Source organism: Pinus tabuliformis, chromosome 2_2 (genome assembly GCF_031772625.1).
Source record: "Pinus tabuliformis cultivar Carrire ecotype Pingquan chromosome 2_2, CPIR1, whole genome shotgun sequence".
Lineage (NCBI taxonomy): Eukaryota > Viridiplantae > Streptophyta > Pinopsida > Pinales > Pinaceae > Pinus > Pinus tabuliformis.
Genome location: NC_142300.1, coordinates 102659309 through 102682816, shown reverse-complemented (window position 1 = coordinate 102682816; position 23508 = coordinate 102659309). Strand labels below are relative to the sequence as shown.

At 35.0% G+C, this 23508-nt stretch overlaps 1 protein-coding gene across 7 annotated transcripts in view; it reads right to left on the bottom strand.

Annotated features, from left to right (window-relative positions):
• Positions 1-17896: 17896 nt before the first annotated feature.
• The window catches only part of LOC149191591 (aspartate--tRNA ligase, chloroplastic/mitochondrial-like), a 373253-nt gene continuing 367641 nt past the window's right edge, over positions 17897-23508 (bottom strand). For 2 of the 7 annotated variants that reach the window (XR_016254280.1, XR_016254281.1), the window contains exons 16-17: positions 18356-18555; positions 17897-18205 (exon numbers count right to left, since the gene is read on the bottom strand). The gene's annotated coding sequence lies outside the window, so the exon portion shown is untranslated. Of the gene's footprint in view, positions 18556-20149; positions 20219-23508 lie in introns of all 7 variants that reach the window. The other 5 variants (XR_016254283.1, XR_016254282.1, XR_016254284.1 and 2 more) reach the window with 4 other exon arrangements.

Below are 23508 nucleotides of genomic sequence, written 5' to 3'. Positions count from 1 at the left end.
TTTTTTTCAAAATCAATAATTTATATATTGTAATATTATATATTTGAATCTTATACTAATCCATTACAAGTTTTATTTAATTATTATTATTATTATTATTATTATTATTAATTTTTTACATGTAATTTACGCCGAAATTCTTCTTAAAAAGGTTTAATGAAATTTAATTTTCTTTTAGAAATTAAAAATTTAGATGAGCCAAGTTTATTCGATAGGCTCATGATAGGCAGAAGTCCACTACATCCGCAGTGGGCATGGTGGGCCCAATCACGCTCGTCGGTGACACCCACATCCACAACCCAATGAGCCCGTGGGGGTGGAGGCCCAATTCTCATAATCGGGCCTCCACCCCCACCAGCCCATTGGGCCGCTGGAGAGGGGCGAGAAGGGGAATCGTGCCTCCACTCCATGCGGTCCGTTGGGCCGCGCAGGTGGGGCGAGAGGGGGTTACATTTTTTTAATTTCTTATTTTTCTTTTTTTTAAGGTTATGTTTTACAAAATTATTTATCATTTATCGTTTTTTTGTTAATTTATGCTATTGATTTTTTGTAATTTATTGATTTATATATATGTGTATTTTTAAACAGGAAAATGGCATCAAAGAAGATTTTTGTGAATCTTTTTGGACCAAAGACTGTTAAAATTAAAGGTGGATGCTCAAAAAACATTGTCGAGCAAACCAAACCTGAGCTAATAACTATAAATATATCAAGTGCCTTAAACGATAAAAAGACGATTCATACTGAAAGAAATCAAAAGAAGTGAAGCTTACAGAAAATGTATGGTATGTGAAAGATAGAGAAGGCGAAAATGTGCAAATATATCTATATGTTGATATCCCTAATGATAGCGGAATTTATGAGGTGCTGGGAAATGTCATAGACATGTGTTTGATACCAGACACTAAAATTGTTTATGTACTTACAAAACCACCCAAGTCACATGACAAGATTAAATATCAATTATCATTGTCATTGTATGACACAACAAAGGAATCTACAAAGTTTTGTAAACAAATTATAAATGACATTGCAAAAGATATGGTAATTATTGTTATTTGTGTTTTGCATTATTGTAACTGTCTCATTATAATTTTATAACTTAGTTTTTATTGACATATGATATTTTGTTTAACTGAATTATATTGAAAATTTTTCAATTATGTTGGGAGACACTCATTTCATAGAGCGAGATATTATGAATGTTGTCAGCAATTTCTACTCAAGGTCATAAGGTGATATGGCAAACAAACAAAAAGTAGTAATTCATGATGCTACAAAACTAAATTCAAGGGATCAGAAAAAATGTCTCTAGTGGATAAATCTAGCAAAAGTAGACATGTTACTTTTGAAGATGAGAAAGTTGAAACTTACGCTGAAGAATATGTTGCCATTACTGAGGATGACATTAGAATTGATGTTAGAAAGGAGAAGAGCCATAAAAAACCAAAAGTAACAATGCCTAGGAAAGTCTTTGTTCTAGTTAATGATGAAAATGTTAGGAGGAAGAAAATTAAAGTTGAACATTTTCAAGTAGTCATTGCCAACAGTGAAGATCCCAGTGAAAATTCAAAAGAAAGCAAGGAAATCATTACACCAAGAGCTGGTTTAGAGGATGGAATTATTAAAACAAAACAAAATGCCATTCGACAAAACTTGACAAAGACAAAATTAATTGAGAGTGATCGTACATTTCAACTTAATGTGAGACAAATCTATAAGCCAAGTGAAGGACAATGTAAATATCAAATAAGAAATCCACACCACCTACATGTTCACAACTTGAAGACATTGATGAGGTACAATCGATGTGTTCATGTGGTTAATTATGTGCTTCTTGTTGATCTAGTTCAAGTTCCCAACAAAGAATCATTTGATAAGTCAAAATGTTTTGAATACAATTAGTATGTTCTTGGGGGGAACCATTATGTAGAAGTTCAAATGAAATCGATGGAGGAATATCCCAATAAACCACATTTTGAAACAATGAAACATATCATTTATGTTGGTTTATTAGATACAGAAGCAAAGTTATTGCTATGGGGTCATAATTCAGATAGTGAATATAAGATGTCTATGACTTTCATCCAAAGGGTTAGATTTATTCATAAAGAATTTGAAGAAATATATGGTGTGGATAAGATAAATGTTACTATAGAATTCTTATTGAATGATGTTGAAATAGGCTATCAAATTGAGGAGAAAATCAATTCAAAAGGCAGCAGAGTAAATACTGATATATTCAGAAGTATTGATAACATTTTCTAGTTGGAATTTAGAACTGGAGAGATATGGGAAATAATTAATGAGATTTTTAGCACGTGGGAGAACATTGGCATTAAAAACTAGAAGGTCAAAAGGTCTAAACCATTGATATGTAGCAACATTAAATCAGGTCCTGAAATGAAGCAACCTCCAAAAGATATGACTATCACACCTTGGAGAGCATTGCGAGTAGTGGAGCATGAAAAACTTGTCAAAGCAATATTATCTCGTGTGAAGTCAGGAGAATTATCATTGAAGGAAATGTCTGAGAAATTTCAAAAGTAAGTTTGTTTAATTATTTTTACTTATTTCTAGATTATAATTTTCTTTCAAATATAACATATTGTTCTTGGTATTATTTGTTATACATATCATTATATTAACGTTTTTTACTTTATCTATTCAGTCACAAAGTTTACATGAAAATCTAAGTCTAACTGTTAGAAATCCTTCCTGTACTTGATGTTTTATTTCTTCCTACATGTTTTGTTAATTAACAAGTTATTTACCATGTAAATACTGAAAATAAATACAAGTACAGTCTCAACACATACAAATCAACAACTGAAGGAAAAACAAGCACACAAGTGACACCGTTACTTTTGGACTAATGTCCCCAGAAAAACCCAATGCAGGAAAATCAGTGTAGCTATCTGAGGGTTTTATTATTAATTAGATTCAGAATAAAATCTAGGTGCCAGAAATGGCTCACCGAACAAAGAATTCCCTCCACAGTAGTACCTCTCAATCGAAGATAGATATCAGCCCCAATCTGCCCCACGAAATCTCCCGGTGTCAGCCTCTAAGGTCTGCGTCAGCCTCTCTAGCTCAGCGTCAGCCCAACGTTAGCTTCTCTGGCCTAGCCTCAACCTCTTGGGGCTCTACGTCAGCCTCTAGAGCCATTGCGTCTCCCACGCTAGCCCTACTCAACCTTTATGCAGCTTCTGGCTTCCTCTGCGTGGCCTTTAGTTGGCTCTGCCTCAACCCTCTCTGGTCTTCTACGCTGATGCTCCCATTACTATCTCTGCTACTGCATCACTTCTCCTCAGCTGCAACTATGATCACTCCTTCGATGTCCTCAACAAGCCCTGCTCTAGAAAATCGAATTCTTGATCAACTCGATGTGTTCTCCAAGTGACCCTCAAGCCTCCTCTTATACTTTTCTCGTTGACAATTCAACAGCCGAGATTAAGTCTCTCATCAATGGCTAATATTAGATCTAGATTGATCCATGACTTTTGTACCATTCTATCTCATTTTTATATTAATTCACATTAATATTTTATTTTCCCTAAGTTTAGACTTAGGGACTCCATTAAAAATATTAATTATTTTAATATCTCCCAAACTTGTTAGATTATGCCCAAACCATTTCTAGGTATTGGAGATCTCATGTGCTTTCGCTTCTCCACCAACTTTCGTGGCTAGAGCACGTCTAATGCTACCCCAAATCAACACTCCCTCTTATCGAGGATTGTGCTCTAGTAATACTCCTCACTGAGCATCACCCTGATCATCCGGCATCGGTCCTTGTGCTAATGCTAGGCTTGATTCCCAACATCCTCTGCACTATTGTATCATGTACTGCTACCCATGGCCCTGCCACTGCCACTACTACATCTATATGACATCTTCCTCTACATCTATGCTGTTGCCCATGGCCTTGCCACTGCCACTACTACATCTGCACTGCAACCCCTCTCATTGTGTTGCATCGTGATGCCCATAGCAGTGACACTGCTAACTGCTACACTGCAACTCAGTTACTCAGAAGTAAGTAACTAATCTCCCAACTCTGACATCTCCGTCAGGCTAGAAACACTTTGAATGTTGAAGCTCCCTCTGCCACTGACAAGTGCTCCCTCTCTGACCTCTACGCTGCTGCAACAACTCTGTGCATCTCGCACTGCTACCTTACGTTGTACTAGGACTCCTGCACTATAGCTCCCTATGTTGCTCCATCCGCATCCGTCTCTACCGACATCCACCAGCCCTACTACTCCTCTTTAAGGCTCTCATAGTAGGGTATAATCCAAGAGGTTTGGTACCTCGAGGATCCTACCCTCACTGTCTGTAGTCCATCTAGCTACAGCTCAATGTCTCCCCACTTCCTCTCAAGTGGCGTATGAGTACTCATGGCACAACCATCATCTGTCTCCACTTCTTTCTCTGCCCTTGCTGGTGTAGCCTTGGTCTTAGAAGCCTCTCCCTTGCTCTTCTTCCTTAGACACTAGCTCACATAGTGACCCAGTTCCCCATAGTGGAAGCATTTGACCTTGGAGAGGTCCTCCTTCTTCCATTTCTCCTCCTTCCCTCAGATGCTAGGGCAGCATCCTCCTCTTCCTCCTTCTTGATTCTGACCCCATTTCCACTGCTTCCCACCTTGGTTAGGCTTCTGATCTCTTCTTGATGAAGAGCCGCCCAAAGTTCCTCCCAATCTGGAAGGGTCGACCTACCCAGTATGCTTTAGAAAAATACCTCCCAATCCTCTGAGGCTGCGTTCAATGCAGTCCTCACCATCATCTCCTCATCTGGCATGGCCCCTATGGAATTCAGCTGATCCCAGATCTCCTTCAATTGATCGAGGAAGGTGTCTATCTATTCTCCCTTTTGCATCTCGTATAACTGTCGCTGATTTTCCAGTAGCATCTTCCTCTGCATGCAAGTATGCTGATATAATTTCATCATGGCCTCCCACATCGCATTTGCCATGTCCTTTTCATCAATATGTGGTACGACATGGTCTTTAACCCCGTCAAAGATGATGCTCTTGGCCCTTTCCATTGCCTCCTGGTACTTTTCGTTCTCATCTGGGTTAACTAGGACCACTATCGTGTTCAAGGTGAAGTGCTTGAGACGATACATGTCTAGAATGGACAAGATCCTAGCCTTCCAAACTACGAAGTTTAAGGCTCTGTCGAGTTTGTCCAGATCTCTTACCTCGTTTACTACCATTTCGTTGCTCCTCTTTCGACTCTTTCGAGTCTCTCTACTTCCCTCCTGGAGGTTCTCAGTGTGACTCCCTCTGAGCCTCAATTTCCCTCCTGGAAACCCCTCAGCCAATGTCGAGATTCCCCCACTCCGATCATTAGTGCAACTGCACCACTGATCTTGATTTCTTGGCTAGAAATCCTCAGCAGCAACTCCCTCCTCCTTGGTCTTGCCCTGTTAAGTATTATTCTGACCATAGTACCCCACCAGCTTCACTACGCAACTTACCCACGACCTCCTATGCCCCAGCAAACTGAAGGTTAGAGCCTCTAGGCTCTGCGCAATCTCGAAACCAGCAAAATCCGCACCTCCTGGCCGCGGGCGTCAATCCTTCCTCACTAAGAAAAATGACTGGGCACTGCATAGGTCAAGTCTGCTCCTCTCTGCCACTGTGTTGATCCTCTTCCCAGCTCAAACTAATGACGCAGGCACTACGTCACCCCTTCCTTGCTTCTTTTTCGTTAGGAACAACTTCTCTCACTCAAGATAGTTGTTTCTACTGTTGCTGCTCTACTTGGCTAATACCCTCAGTTATCCTATGATTTGCAACCACCCTCTGATACCATGTTCGAATTTCTAAGTCTAACTATTAGAAATCTTTCCTATACTTTATGATTTATTTCTTCCTACTTGTTCTATTAATTAATAATTTATTTACCATGTAAATACTGAAAATAAATACAATTACAATCTCAACACATATAGATCATCAACTGAAGGAAAAACAAGCACACAAGTGACACCATTATTTTTGGACTAATGTCCCTGAAAAAACCTAATGCGGGAAAACAATGTAGCTATCTGAGGGTTTTATTATTAAATAGTTTCAGAATACAATTTGGGTGCCAGAAATGGCTCACTCAATAGAGAATTCCCGCGGCATTAGTACCTCTTAGTCGAAGACAGATATCAGCCCCAATCTGCCCCATGAAATCTCCCAGCGTAAGCCTCTAGGGTTTGTGTCAACTTCTTTGGCCCAACGTCAGCCCAGTGTTAGCCTCTCTAGCCCAATGTCAGCCTCTTGGGGCTCTGCGTTAGCCTCTGGAGCCATTTTGTCTCCCACGCTAGCCCTCCTCAGGCTTTGCGCAGCTCCTAGCTGCCTCTGGCTGCTTCTGCATAGCCTCTGGCTGGTGTTGCATCAATCATCTCCCGGCTTCTGTGCAGATGCTTCCGATACTATTTCTGCCTCTCTGCTACTACATTCACTACCCCTCAACTACAACTATGATCACTCCTTCGATTTCCTCAACAAGCCCTGCCCTAGAAAATCGAATTCTTGATCAACTCGGTGTGTTCTCCAAGTTACCCTCAAGCCTCTTCTTATACCTTTTTCGTTGACAATTCAAAGTTCGAGATTATGTCCCTAATCAACGACTAAGATTAGATCTGGCTTGATCCATGACTTTTGGACCATTCTAACTCAGTTTTATATTAATTCACATTAATATTTTATTTTCCCTAAGTTTAGACTTAAGGACTCCATTAAAAATATTAATTATTTTAATATCTCCCAAACTGGTTATATTCTGCCCAAACCATTTCTGGGTATTGGAGATCTCATGTGTTTTAGACTCTCTGCCAATTTGTGTGGCTAAAGCACATTCGATGCTACCCCAAATCAACATAAATCAGGTCCTGAAAATGTAGCAGCTTCTAGAAGATATGACTATTACACCTTGGAGAGCATTACGAGGAGTGGAGCATGAAAAACTTGTCAAAGAAATATTATCTCATGTGAAGTCAGGGGAATTATCATTGGAAGAAATGTCTAAAGAATTTCAAAAGTAAGTTTGTTCAATTATTTTTACTTATTTCTAGATTATAATTTTCTTTTAAATATAGCATATTGTTCTTGGTAATATCTGTTATACATATCAATATATTAACGTTTTTTACTTTATCTATTCAATCACAAAGTTTACATGAAAATAGAAGAACAGATGGTTAAATTGTTGAATGAAGATAGTTGGGATGATGTTGTACGCAACTATCCAGATTCAAGTTCTACATCAACACTAAAATATTTTTATCTTGCATTTAAAAAGGTATGTCAATTTATACATTCATTTTTATTCGTCTGTATACTATTTTTATTTTATAACTTATACATAATTTGTTTATTTTATTAAATATAAAGAAGGATGCAAATGGAGCACCAAATAGTTTCAGAACCTTTAATGAAAATATTAAGATCGAAATAATGAAGAATCAACGTCTTAGGAATGCTGAACTTCATCCAACTCTTACTCATTTCATTTGGAATGGGCTTGAAACTATTCAATATCAAGTAATACAAGGTGACTGTGAAGACATTGCTAAACTCATACCTAAAAGGGATTATTCCCTAGTTATTGCAGATATTCCCCATGGTTCCAATATCCCAAACATTGACTATGAAAGCAACCCTTATACTTATCAATCTCTTAGTAAAGTGGTTGCGGGATTTGTAGAAGTTGCATCATCGCCATTATGGAGATTTGTGACATTTCATTCAGACATACAATTGACAATTTATTGTCAAGTTTCAAGGGGAAAACAAACTCAAGGATGCAGCTGACATGGTAAGACGTTGAAAATGTATGTTTGATTAATGTTAAAAAAAACATTTATGTACAAGTTAATTGAACTTTTACTATTTCATGTTACACGCAAAATTCAAATCTTCTTAACTGTGAAGATCAACCGATTATAAATGATTGTGAGCCATATTGATAGTTGGGCAAAAGATGATGGCTATATGTCTATGTTTTTTAATCCGGTAGATGGAAAAAGTCATGGTCAAATATTGGTTTATGATGATGTTGTGAAAAAACTAACATATGAAGATAAAGAAGCAAAAGGAGAGATAGTTAACATTTATAAAAAACCATAGTCATTGATTAACTATCTTATAAACCTATGTTCAAATGAAGGAGATTGGGTTCTGGACTTATTTTCTAACTCAGATAAGTTTTATTATATAGAATTGAATTTCATTATTTTATTTCTTAATTTATATGTCACTATACTAATTTACTTCATTTTTTTTGTGCTTGATAATTAGGTACAACACTAGCATATTGCCTACAAAAAGGAAGAAATTGCATTGCCCTTCGAAAAGGTCCAATACAATGCAAATTTATTCAGCAAAGAATTAATGCTCTTTAATTTCTTCCAAATGCAATGCAAGAAATTGGGTTGAATAAAAGGGATTTTAGTGAATCACGTGTAGCAAAAAAAGCAAAGGAACCACAACCACCATTACATGGAATGATTGGAAAGACATGCATTGGGAGATTCGCAAACATCAAAGATCCATTAGAAGAGCAAAATGAAGCAAGAAATATGGTAGAAGAAGACAATGATGAAACTTTAGAGAATGAAGAGTTTGGATTACATGATATTGTTGATTAAACTTAAGTTATGCTTGGATATCAAGCTTATTTTTTGTAACTGTTAATTAATTATACTTGTAATGTTTTGACTTTGACATTTTATGAGAAGAATAAGCATTCAATTAATGTTGTTATGTGTTCAATATTTTTATTATGTGATTTTCGCTTTAATTTTTACGCGAATAATTTTTATTTTTTTTAAACCAGTGATTATTATTATTTTTTGACATGAAATTCATAAAAAAAATATTATTATTTAACCATTTTTTGTTAAATTTTTCCTATAAAAATTGTGATTTTGACATGTCATTTCTAGCAAAAAAATTATCAAAATGTGTAATTTTTTAGTTATATTTATGTTCGAAATGGTTATTTTTATGTCAATTGTTAAAAATTATTGTTTTTTAGAGACAATTATTTGATGTGCATTGAAAAATTAATTAATGATATATAAATATGTAGAATATTGAAACTTAAAAATATCGACCTTCTTCTTTAACCATGCAACAAAGTAAAAACATCACTATATATATATATATGAAGAAGAAGAAGACCACTTCAAAAAATTTTAAACTTAGAAAATAATTATTCACATTTAATCTATTAAAAATTTTAAAGTAAAAAAATATGTCTTTTAAAAAAAGGACTTGATGCAAAATCAACACTTTTTAAAATCAACATGAAAAGCACTAACATTCTAAAAAATAATGTACATAAAAAAAAAAAAAAATTGAAGTGTCAAAAACTATGCTAAAAGAAAAATATGTGTATTCTTCATCACCACTTTTCAAAATCAATTGACCTTTTTGCTACCTCAATGAGATGGGTAATTGTATCAGTTCTCGTTTCAAAGTTTACATTGTTCAATAATTTATAGACACCATCATCATTATCTCTCAAGGCACATACCCCACCCGAGTTTTCACAGAGTATGTCCTTCTTAGACTATTCTTATCTTGGATAGCTAGTCCTCAAAGAATATCGGTCCTCGACTACTCTTATCTTGGATGCCCTACCTCATCCTCAAAGAGTAGCAGATGCCAGATGTTTACCCAATCCTTCATTTTGTCTTCCCAAGTGAAGACAAGAATGATGTGTCTATCTCTCCCTCTCAATTAGGGAGGATATATCAACCAGACCAAGCTTGTCTTTCAAATACACAAGCTTCTTATCAGGAAGAGATTTTGTCAATATGTCAACTACCTACTCATCAGTGGAGATATATTAAAGTTGCAACGTACCATCCTATACTAGCTTCTGATTGTAGTGATACGTGTTGTTTATATGCTTTGTCTTTCCATAAAATATTGGGTCTTCAAACAATCTTATCCAACTGGTGTTGTCACAATGTATCATTGTACGATTCATTGGCCCATCAAACAAGTTAGATAGGAACTTCCTCAACCAAACAACTTTTCTTACTTCACAGACTACAATATATTCAGCCTCAGCACTACTCAAAGCAACTGAATCTTGCTTTCTGATCATCCATGAGACCATGGAGGATTCAAAACTAAAACATCCTCCTGTGGTGCTCCTTTCATCTTGCTTACTTCCTCCCCAGTTGAAATCTATATATCCATCATTCCTCCTTTCATATTTCAAGTAGTGTGGATTATACCTTGCAAATATCTCAGAATTTGCTTGGCTATTATCCAATGGTCATGCTTCAACTCAAGTTGGAACTAACTGAGAATATTACTGCAAAACATATGTTTTGTCGAGTATTCACCAATTACATCAGTGAGCCAATCAGTTGTCTATACCTGGTTGGATCCACTGGGCTCGATTTAGAACTCCTTAGTCTTCACAAGTTTGTGATCATTGGGGTTGTCATTGGTTTGCAATCTATCATGTCAAACCTTTTCAACATTTCGATCACATACTTCCCTTGACCTAAATAGATCTCATCAAGTCCCTGTCAGACTTCTAGTCCCCAATAGTAGTGCATCAACCCAAGATCCTTCATATCGAATTCTGCTGCTAGTTGCTTCTTGCATTCTTAGATTCGATCTTCCACACTTTTCAAGCGAAGATCATCCACATACAGAAGAATAATCACAAGATCACCTTTTACAACCTTGATGTAGAGATTAAAATCAACAAAACTCTTTGTGAATTCAAATCTCTGTAGGTATGCATCCATCCTAGCATACCATGCCCTTGGAGCTTGCTTAAGGCCATATAATTCCTTCTTCAATCTACAAACATATGCTTCTCTATCTTTGACTTCAAATCCCAAGGGTTTCTCTATATAGACTTCCTCATCAATTGTGTTATTCAGAAATGTAGTCTTGACATCCATTTGATGTATATTCCATCCCATCGATGCTGCCAAAGAGACCAATGAGCATATAATCATATACCTTGTTGTTGGAGCAAATGTCTCTTCATAATCGATGCCTTCTTGTTGAGAAAAGCCCCTAGCCACAAATCTTTCATTATACTTGTCAATACTTCCATTTGTCGAATGTTTAATCTTGTAAACCCACTTGGAAGTTACCATAGACTTGTCTTCAGGCCTAGGTATGATCTCCCATACCCCATTATTCATTATTGACTAGTATTCTTTGTTCATAACATCTTTCCATTCTTGATGATTTACAGCTTCTTTGAAAGTGGATGGTTTTGCTTCTATTAACTTTTCCATATATGTTGCATACCCTGAATATATTATGGGCTTCTTGCTTTCTCTAAATGTGCCTTTAGCTGCTCCAAGGCCCTTTGCATCTAATAGATTAGATTTCAACCAATTAGGTCTCTTTCTAGTATCGGGGATTACCACAGGTTGTATAGGTTCACTAGGACCTTCATCTTCATGATTTGATTTTTCTTCCTCCCTAGTAACTTTCTCTTCAAATACCAGAAGTTCTTCATCATTAGAGTCCATAGGGAGGTCCTTTGATTTCTTGAATGCAATACTTTCATCAAATATCACATCTCAATTGACTTCTATTTGGTGTCCTTTTATGTAGATCCTATAGGTCTTATAAGTATTATTGTAGCCAACAAATGTTCCCTTCATGCCTGATGGATTCAATTTCTTTCTCTTGTCCTTTGATATACGAATATAGACAGAAAAACCAAAGATTCAGAGATGATCCATGCTTGGTTTCTTCCCAGTGCATGCTTCTTCAAGAGTCATGTTATCTAGTGACTTGTGGGGACTTCGATTTTGTATGTAGACAATTGTCTTCATAGCTTCACCCCACATAAAATTTGGTAAACCTTGATCATGTAGCATAGATTTTACACTTTCTTCAATGGACCGGTTCTTTCGTTTTGCAACTCCATTTTTCTCGGGATTATATGGAACTAGCATCTCCCTCTTAATCCCAGACTCCTTACAGAAGGCTATAATTTCCTTGGATGTGTATTCTCCTCCATTATTAGACCTTAAAATCTTGATTCTTCTTTCTGTAAGGTTCTCTACTTCAGCTTTGAATTTTTGAAATTTGATAAATACTTCATCCTTGGATTTCTTTAAGTAAACCCGAATTTTCCTTGAATGATCATCTATGAATGTGACATAATATAGATGACCTCCAAGTGAATTTGGAGTCATAAGACCACAAACATCAGAATGAATAAGATCCAAGATTTCTTTTGACCTTGAAGCACTGCTTCCAAATGATCTCTTGGTGTTCTTACCCAATACACACCCCTTGCATACTCCTTCATGATCTTCTTTCAGTTTGGGGATGCCATTCACTATTGAATTTAGGGTTGGTAAGATTTTGTAATGAAGATGACTAAATCTTCTATGCCAAAGTTCACATGGGTTAACTTCAATGTGAACTAAAGCTTGAGCAAGTGGAGTTAACAATATGTAAAGTCTTCCTTCACGGACCCCAATCATTCTTGCATCTTCTATGCTTGATTTTTTATCCCATTTTACCACCTTTCCATCAACAAAAGCAACTCTATCACTCTTGTCTTCTAGACATGAAATGGAAAGTAAATTCTTGTGCAAACCTTGAACAAATAAGATATTGTTGAGATGAATGTTTCCTCCATTCTCCAGCTCAAATGAAATTGATCCAATTCCTCTCGCAGGGTGGCTTTTATTATCACCAAGCTCTACAGAGTAAGGGGACATTCCCTTTGATAATGCCTTTAATTTCTTGTGTTGACCAGTGATATGTCTTGATGCTCCACTATCAATCACCCAAATATTCTCATCTTGAAACGTGTCAGTGAGTGCTGAGAATAGTCCTTCATCTTTTGAAGGTGCCTTAGTCACTTCCTTCTTAGAAGAAAATAGGAGATGCCATACTTCTTTGATGCCCTTCTTGAGTTGACTTGCCACCTTCGTACACTACTTTAGGAACTTCTTCAGTGTAGTAGAGATTTTCATTACACCCTTAGCCAACCTTAGCTCTAATACCATGTTGAGAAATCTATAGGGCAGTGGTTAGGATGATTTCTCTTTCTATGGTAATTGCTTGTGATGTCTTTTTACTTTTTTCTTACTTATTAGCTTCTTCTCTTATTATTATGTTTCTTCTTATCATCAAACAACTACCAAAACTAGAAGAACAATAATACACAAGAACACAAGATATAGGCCAAAACCTTTCCACTTGAGAGGGAAACCCGTAAATCTCTTCTCTTCTTATATATTCTTCAATTGATGAATTCCATGACCTTTAGACCAAGCCTAACGCCCTTCCAAGACCAAGTCCAACCTTCTTGATAATGTGCTTTCCTTATCCAAGTCAAACCCAGTCAAATCTCTTCCAGCAACACACCTTTGACCCCCAGCAACAGAATTTTGGCCTCTATCGCAAGTCTAAAACTTTCATCCCTCCCAACAGTAGCGGCTTCCACACATGTGAGCTTATTTTCAGCCTTCCAAGACTTTTTCAAACCTTCGCTTGACTTTCTTTCTCTTCTAGGGCTTGAGGATGACCTAATGAGTCCTCCTTCAATCTTCTTTTTGCTCTTGTTCCAAGTTCGATCCTGCAGCAGCAAAACCCTAACCCAACAACAAAAATTGTAGCTTCCTTCTTTCTCATGTGTGAGGAGAGAGAGAAAAATAGCCCAAACGCTTGATCTTCGTCCTCATTCTTCCTTCGCTAGCCCCTTTCTTCTTCTTCTTCTCTTACTTGATGAGAATGAATTATATCTTTAGGAGGTCAAGTTCCCTCTTATATATAGGCTTCCAAGGTGGACGAAGTTCCTCAAATTAGGTTGACTTCTTTGTTGGAAGACCGACTTGGTCTTGGAGGGTTTCTTGACACTTTAAAATACAAAAATAATTCTTTTTACAAGTGACAATGTGCCTGAAGGGGTCTTCAACATATGACAATGATTCTTTTAACTTCTTGACATAGGACAAACCTTAGAAGCACTCAATGGGTGCTTGACCTCTAAAATAAATGACCTTGTGCATGAAACCCATGCTCCAAAAATAAAAGTAAAAAAATTTCTTTCATTTTACAATATAGAAGAATCAAAAGCACATTTCATATTTATGAAGACCGAACCTAGTTACACATTTTTCAACAATTCTAACCTTTTTTTTGTATAATGTAAATTACCTAATAAATAAGTTTGTTTCTCTTCCTATGTTGGTATGCAGCTATGTTGTGGGTATTGTTTTCACAAATGGCAAGCAATGTTTTTTTAGTATTTTCTAATTATGTGGAAAGTCTTTGTACTGTGGGTTTTCATGTCTTCACAAAATTCACAATAATATTTGATTTTGACTTTCCTAACATCTCAATGCATGCCAAACAATTCTATAAATTTGCAATTTTATTTTATGTGTTTTGTTCATGCATATATTACACCATAGATTCAATCTCCCGATTGTAAAATCTCACAAGAATCTTTGCATCAACTCCAATTTTTCTTACAAATTCTTTTTGTTGACCAACTTATCTAGTCTTGATTGGTATCAATTCGTTAGCTTTTATAGAGGACTTCTTCGCATGATTTCATGTCATGCACACAAAACAAACCCTACTTTCAATGGTTTCATTTCATGCACACTCAAAGGCACCCCAGTTTTCAGATTGAACCAACAACAAACCATTCAACAAGAAGCTCTTTTAAAATAGTATAGGGAATTAAGCAAATACTTAAATCTCTTAATGTAGTCCTTGATGCCTTGTTCTAATATGTTAAACATCATGAATTTTGAGTAATAGAAAATGACTCTTAATTGAAAGCAGGAAAACTAAATTTGTAAGCAAAAAATTTAAAGTAAGTGATAAGATGTTAGTCAAGCACTAGAATACTTTACCTCTCTATGTATATTGGCAATACTCCACCTCCCCATTCAAGGGATATCCTAATTCTCCTACCTCGCCCTTGGTTTAATTAATTTTAAGAAAGGTTCATAGACTAGCTCAATGCATCAACCAAGTATAGCATTTACTTTACTTTATTAGATATCTATTGCATTCTATTAGCAACATTTTGATGTTTAAAATAGACCTCTTCCGAAATAAAACAAAATTTTAAGACTTCATAATTTTGTAAAGAAAATATATTTACAACTCCCCTCTCACACTACAACCTATATAACCATGGTTGAGTGAAATTAAAAAGGTATTTAGAAATAATAATAATAACAAAAAAAAACTTTATTAACATGACCATAAATAAAAATAATTTTAAATATATAAATTACTTTTCGATATTATATAATAAATAATAAATATGTTTATAAACTAAGTCAAACTAAACTATTCATTACTTACGATTTTCTAAAATAATCTAGATATTTATTCTTGTAGGTTCATAATGATTTTTTTTTTTTTTTTAATTTCAGATATAAAGTTGACTGTATTTAATTTAAGAATACATTTATATCCTATTTTAAAGTAATTTATAAACATATAAAATATATATTTATATGAACAATTTACTTACAACATTATCATGTTTAATATAAGGGTTGTTACGTACCATTTAAAATTAAGATATTTGACTTGAACCATGTTAATTCCGTTAAAATAGAGTGTCATTTTCTAAATGATTCCTTAACATTAATTTTGATAATACAAATTTGATTTCAAAATCCATATCTATAGATAAACAATGGTAAGCCTTTTCTAAAAACACAATTTATTTATTTTTATATATATATATATATAATTTTAAATTAATATAATAAGTTTTGCATAATCTTTTTGAAAACATAATTTTTATTTATAATTGGATTAAAAGTTTAGATATATGGAAACATTATTTTGAATTTAAATTTATATATATTGAATTTTATTTTAAATTTAATAAACACAATGGTACATATTGTGTTTATCAAGTCAATAACCTAGTGAATATAAAAATGTTATAAAATAAAATATTTTGATTGAAATGAGTTATGGTTGTTGGGCAATTGATAATTATAAGCCATGGTATTGTAACAAAGCATTTTTATAAATTAACAATATCCATGATTAACTGGGGATAAATATTGATGATTAAAAATCCTATTATATTGCAACATTAAGTTTTAATTTTTAAAAAATTACAAAATTTAATTAAAATAAAATATTTATAAAATATTTTGATTTTGAAAATAGTTATGGTTTTTGGTTGAGTAACATTTATAAGCCATAGTATTATAACAAAATTTAGATCATATGAACTCTTTTAAGATTTTTATTGTTTAACATAATTTTTATATCTAACAATTCAATTTAAAACCACATAAAAATAATCATCAACTACTTAAAAAACAATTTACATTTTAAAAAATTAAACTAAATTACAATGAATATTCAATTATTTTTTTTCAAAATTTTAATAAACGTTATAAAAAAATACATAAAATTTGTTTTCAAAAAGTAAAAACTTAAATTTGTTTAGAATTGAAAGTCAAAGCTTTTTAACTTGTCTTCCACCAATATAACAATTAACAATGGAGTCGTCTAACGAGGCAGAGGAATTGCCCGGATGGCCAAAAGTGGCCGAATCCGAGCAAAAAAAATTCAAAAAACCTTGTAGACAGAGTGTTTGAATCGTGTTTTTGATGGTGGAAATGGATTCAGCACCATCAACAACGTCTAATACACCTAAAAATTTGAAGATTAACAACTATAACTTGGATTTACAAAAATCCTTGCCAAATTTTCTCTAAATATGACAAGAATTTCCATAACTTGCCATTCCTCCAACTAGTTAGACTACAGGATTAACAATTACCTTTAGTATGCATCACCCTCATATCAAAAAATGGTTTTCCAATATTTATGCTTATCATATTTATTGTTGCCAACTAATTCAATGGAGTTGGTGGCCTTTCAAAGTTGCACTTGCTTAAACTTTTCAACTAATAGGTCTTCACTACTATGGGAATAGCATGTGATGCCCTAACTAGGGTTTAGGATGCCAGTAAATGCATTGCAATTTCCAAAACGAGATGAGCCAATATATTGCATCATAATCTTCTTTCATTGGTACATAAAGAATTAACTTTGTTGCAATTTATGTTGCAAGATTGATCTTTCATATCTAAATCTTTGAGAATGTTGAGGCTGATCTAATGAACGACTGCGTGGAAGGCCAGGCTGATTTGGCATGTTTTTGCTGTACCATCATATCTGATTTTAATGCAGGTTACTCTGATGTTAGCTAACGTAGTTTCCAGATCTGAATTGTGGGTTAGATCTTGCCCTAATAAAAGTTGAAACACTACAGTAATGTATTTGCAGCGTCTACATTTTGAAGGTTGCCTACAGCTATTTATTTTTACGGTGGTTTCGGGTGAAATCAAAGTGACCTTCGGAGCTGAAACCTCTATGGTGAAAATCCGCAACATTTTGAGAGCTAAAATTTTTCATCAGCCCACAAAAAATTTAGCACTGAAACATTTATAGGAGGATGGCTTGTGATATACCTAATCTGATACATTATCATAAACATTAACTGATATTATTGATATAACTGGATGCTAGACCCCAACTCTTCATCATGACCCTTCATCTTCAAGGTTATATAAGTCCAAGCCGTTCATCCATTGTAATCATCGTTCACGTGGTCGTTAAGATTTCTTTCGTTCATCGTTCATCATATGTATTTTATATGTTTTGTGGTTTTATTGATATTTTAAACCTTGTATGTTTTTATTTGTGATGCCTCTGTGTAACCATTGTTACGCCTGTGACAGTATGTCATATTACCGTCTCCAAATAAAAATGCACAAAAGCAACGCATGGAAATTGTTGCGTGAAATAAACTCCAATGCGGAATCATTAAATAAAAATAAGCACTTTATAAAAATGGCATAAGTGAATTTTAGAGGCAGGAAATAGTATTGTAGGAGCATTTTTTTTTTTATTTTGTACTTGAATAAAGTCTTCATACAATGGCCACAAATGTCCTCGATGCTCCATAACTGAAAATGTAATCCGCCCTACAAAAGTTATAGTAAAATTTCCTTGGCAGATACAAAACATAAGGAATAAAGAAAGCACATCACACAATTTGGTGAAGGCAAATGTCATGCCTAAAAAATATAGCTTTACAGCTTCTGTAACCTTTTTGGCTGAACAATAAAGATGGCCACCTTCCTGTTTCCCATGCTAAAAGAGCATCTGAATACACAAATTTTGGAGTTTCTGTGTTCAAATGCACATATCAGAAATTTAATTTTAGTAATCCTTTCTCACAATAGCAGAGAGCATTTTATATACCTCATTTGTTCTAGAAATATGAGTTTAGAACGGCATAAGTTGTTCCAATTGTTAACATATTCATGACATTGATACCTTCCAAAATTGCTTGTAACAGTACATCAGGATCTGATTTGAGCTTCCTTTCTTCAATTAATCAGAGTAGAAACCAAAACTAACCAACAAAATATGCACTGCCATTCTAAGATAAATCTCACTAGCAAACATTATGCGTGGATGTGTGGATTGTTGCTACCGAGCCCGGCACAATGATATGCCAATAATACCCATCTGTACTGAAAAAAACCAAGAAAATACATTTGGTTGTCACAAATTGTTGTGGACATACATATCTCTTACCAAACGGCAAACACTATGTAAATAGTTAGAAACTGTTGAAAAATACAACTAGGTTTGGTATTCATGATTATATTTGAGTCATAATGAAACGTACTTGTGAAAAAAAAAATATTATTATTATTATGACTTATTAAAGCATGGGTTTCATGCTTGGGTCATCATGTTTTAGGTCAAAGTCCCCATTGAAAACTTATAGGATTGATTCTGAGTCCTAAGAGTCATTGTACATTTAATGAGACCTTTCTTAGGCTTTTTAATCATGTAAAAAAAATTAATAATAAGTCAAATAAGCTATTTGTCACCTCCAAACCAAGTTGGCCTCAAACTACGTAATTCGACCTCACCAGAAGCCTATATATTGGCGCAGTTCAAATTCATTTGGAGTATTCATTCACTCACACACAAGTTCGATATCCAAAAGAAAGCGCTGGAAAAGTGCGAAGTAAGAAAGGAAGGCAAAAGGAGTGCGAAGTTGGAGAAAGAGGAAGAAAAAGAGAAAATCGAAATTTTGGGCTATCTATCTCTCGTGTGGATTCCTCTAGGAGATCAAAGTCTCTCTTGTCAAGTCGAAGTTGTTCTTGTTGCTGTTGTTGCCAGTGGTTGGGTCAAAGTTGCTAGTAAAGGGTTATCATCTGCAAGAAGGAAGAAAGGGCTGACTTGGTGTCAAAGAAGTTTGTGTCTGGGTCAAGAGTCTTGGATTATCTCAGAAAGTTATGAAGGAAGAGTTGTTGACTGGGCTTTCCCCTAGATAGGGGTTTTGTCCTTGCTGTCTGCCTATATCTGGTGTCTGTGATAGTGCTATTGTTTTGGTAATTTCTTGATGAACTAAAAGATAAAAGAAGAACATAAAGATAATAAAGTCACAAGTAATTATCTATATAAAGAAAATATTTCTGCATTTCTGATTTTCTAACATGGTATCAGAGCTAAGGTGAAGAAGGAAAAAGACAGTTTGAGGATCTACTAAAAGAAGTCTAAGAAACCTCAAAAGGTTGAGCAAGGAATGATATAAAGAAATATTACAAGGAAAAAAGCTTACTACTTTCAAGAATAATGTCTAACACAATAAAGGGAGAGAACAAATTAGAAGGAACATCAAATTATAGGCCATGGAAGAAGAGAATTGATCTCATTCTTGAAAAGAACAAAGTCATGGATTTGGTTAGAGGAAAAGTGAAGAAACCTACCAAAGGATCTAGTGATGCAGATAAAGTGAAGTTTTGCAGAGTCAGAAATATTGGCGATGACACTTATGGTAGAAGGTATAAAGGACAATCTTGTCCCATACATTTCCAACATAGACCATGCTCAAGAAATGTATGAAGCCTTATCAAAATTGTTCACTATCAAGAACATTGGTCAACTAGAAAGTCTTAAGAATGAACTAAGGACTACAAAAATGACAAAGGATGACATTGTGGCTTCCTTCTTTATAAGGATAGCTAGAATTAGAGATGACCTTCAAGCCATAGATGAGACTGTATCAGAAAAACAACTAGTGATTATTGCATTATTGGGATTGCCACCTACTTCGAGTGCTTTTGCTTCAACACTGAACAACTGGAAAGAAACTCCTTCATTCGAACAATTATGGAATCCCTACAGCCAAGAAGAGATGAGAATCTCATTAGTAACCAACAATGAGGAAGAGAAGGTTTCAAATGCATACGCTACTTATCACAAGAAAGGAAACTTCAAGGGCGGGCCAAGAAGGAAGGTAGACATGTCCAAAATTTAATGCTACCAATGTCATAAAAACTGTCACTATAAAAGTGACTGTCCTGACAATCCGAAGAATAAGAAAAGGAACAGAGACCAAGCTAATGTTGTTGAAGAAGGATCTCATAAGAAGAATAAAGCCGAAGAATCAGATATAAGGGACCTATAGTAGTAAGTCATTTACTCTAAGCTTTAGTTGTTTCATTTTTTATTTCTAGTATTTGTAGGTTTAACATAAAAACACTTTTGAATTGTTTTAATAAGGTTATATGTATCCCTCGAGTTTGGAGGGAGCTCTCACCAACTTCTAAAGATAAGAATCTTAGATTCTTACCCCTTGTATTGTCTTTTTATTTTTGGCTTCCTTTACTTATCTAAGTTTGTTTGTATTAAATACTAATCACATTTCTATTCCTATTTTCCTTGTTTAGGAAAGGCTTGTTGAATACTCAAGGATTATTTAATAAAGCCTCACAAGACGAAGCATTGGAATTACAAGGTTTGTTAAACAAAAGGTATGCCTTAGACTATAAGTTTTTCTCTCTTCATATTCATTCTTGATAAACTATTCTACATTACTAACATTATTGTGTCTAGCTCTCTTGAATCATAAAGATTCTTGATTGGGTGGTTCATCATTAGATAAATCTACCCTCCTCATATCTTTGATTATTCTTGTGGAACCCTAAAAAGGTTCTTTGTAAAAACCCTAACTTAAGGGTATGTCAATGATAATGTGTGAAACCCTAAACTACTTAGGGTTATTGTTGAAGTCTAAACAGAATGTTTGATGCTTTGATAATGTCATGTTTGGGGTTTTGGTATGGTTATGAAAACCCTAACTTGTTAGGATTGAATGGTGATGTCTGAAATTCCAAACCTTTGAAGTATTAATAAATTAGGGTTTGTTGTGTTATGTATTGAAACCCTAGATTGTTAGGGTTTGGTAGGGTGTATAAGCAAGACCCTTATTTTAGATAATAGGAATGAAATCCTAGGTATATGTATGTCTGTCTGATTGAAACCCTAGTCTAATCAAATACGTTAGATGTCTGAATATATTTGTGTCATTGGGTTTGACTAACACATGTTATGATATGCTTGTGCATGATGATGGAATCCTAGATATATGTATTGACCTAATTGTTGATGGTCACAAGTCCTAGGGTTTGGAACTAAGCCCTAGTTGAAGTTTGATTCTCTAATATATGATGATAGTGTGATAATCTGAGTTTTATGAAATCTGAATTTGAGCTGTGATTGGTTTTGATTATTGAAACTTAATGGCTCATGTATAAAATCTAGGATCTTGTACTAAATCCTAGTAGAAGTCTAACATATGAGTTCTAAAAGATGCATTGTAGAACAATATTTGTTTGAAATGCTTCTAGGTTTTGCAATATTTTGTAGTAGGATATGCCATATCTCTGGAAGAACAATTGAAGCCCTAGATATAATGAAAATTGTTATCTTGATTGAGGTGCTTGATGATAAAATCTAGGGTTTTTGACAAAACCCTGGCATGTAGTTGAACTATAAATGTATGTGTTTCTTGTTGTTTGTGAACCTAACTAAGTTTGGGTATTTGATTTCTTTATCATATAATTCTAATATAGTTAACTTCATGCTTCTATATGTATGTATTTGGTTGTACTTGTTATCTAAGTTGTGCAGGTACATTATATTCAATATGATGATGTTCGTAAGTAAAGTTGATTTGATAAAGCATGATGAAGGAATTTATATTAATGATGATGATCAAGAAGAATGGAAGCCATGAAAGATTCTATGATGTTGAAGAAAAGAAGTTGATCTCCCTAAATTAAGAGGGAGCCTGGATAAAGAAAGAAGTAAGAGGGAGGGTATACTATAGTCATGATGGATACCTTGAAGAAATTGGGGAATGCATATTAAGGTGCTGCTGAAAGAAGGAAAGTTGGATTTGGCTGCTATATGTGAAGTAGGAAAGGAAGTTGAATGATTGAGGACGTTGTCAAAGATTTGTTTGGGAAGCCCTGAAGTCCTATTGTGATGAATTGTGAGGCAGCATCAAGATGTCAAAAAACCCCGAAGGTTTGTGTTTACTCATGAGTATTCGAAAGGTCGTTACTAGTTCGGGTTGTGATATACCTAATCACAATGTACATGCAACGTTGAGGGTGAACAGACATGTCTTTTGGGCTTCTGAGCCTACACTAGTTTGTTGGCCGACCTTGACAATTTGTCCATAGAAGAAATAAATTCATAATTCCATTTGTACATGTCAGAATGAGATGATCTTTAGATCAATCCTACACCTCTCAGAAAGAGGAATCCAATAAAAATATCAGTGGCATCAAAGGTGGAGTTTGGCCCTAGTTGCCAAATTTAACACTCCCTCTCAACTAGGGAGAACTCCACAAACCATCTGTCAATCTGTACCATCTCTGACATCCCTGTTATACTCTGTTTTGCTATGTTGAACCATGAAGAAATAATAAAGAAGAAATGATCGAGAATGTGTCATACCATTTTCCACTGACCCAAAGTCAGTCTCCAATAATCGAGAGTGTATCATACCACTCTCCATTGACCCGAAGTCAGTCTCCATTGGTCCCAAATCACTATCAAACATCCTAGCATAGGGAGTACGGTAGTACACAATGTGTCCATCGATAATACTATGGTCCCTATCCTCATTTCCCTACTCATTAGCCAAAATAGAGGTACTTCCCATGAGTCTGGGATTGCATGGGTAGGATGTATCGACAGGAGAAGATGAACCACTCATACTGCTCATATGCCATAGGAGAAGGTGAACCACTCATCCGATGCATATCTCAACCCTCATGGGGAATCACAGGTGGTGCTGAACCATTCACTCTATACATCGTGCACCACTAGGGGAAGGTGAACCACTCACCCTATGGTCACTCATCGCTCCAAGAAGTACCCCCAAGCCCCCCGAACTCCCAAAGATCAATATCCAAATCAAACAGGAACCTCATAAGAGGATCTCTCCATGACCCCAAGTCGTTCACGGAAGGTTAAGAATTTGACCTTCCCTAGGGGCTTTGTAAGAATAATAGCGACCTGTTCATCAGTCCCAATGTGTTGGAGCCTTATTGCTCCCCATTGTACCACATCCCGAATAAAGTGGTACCTGATATCAATATGCTTGGAGGAGTCAT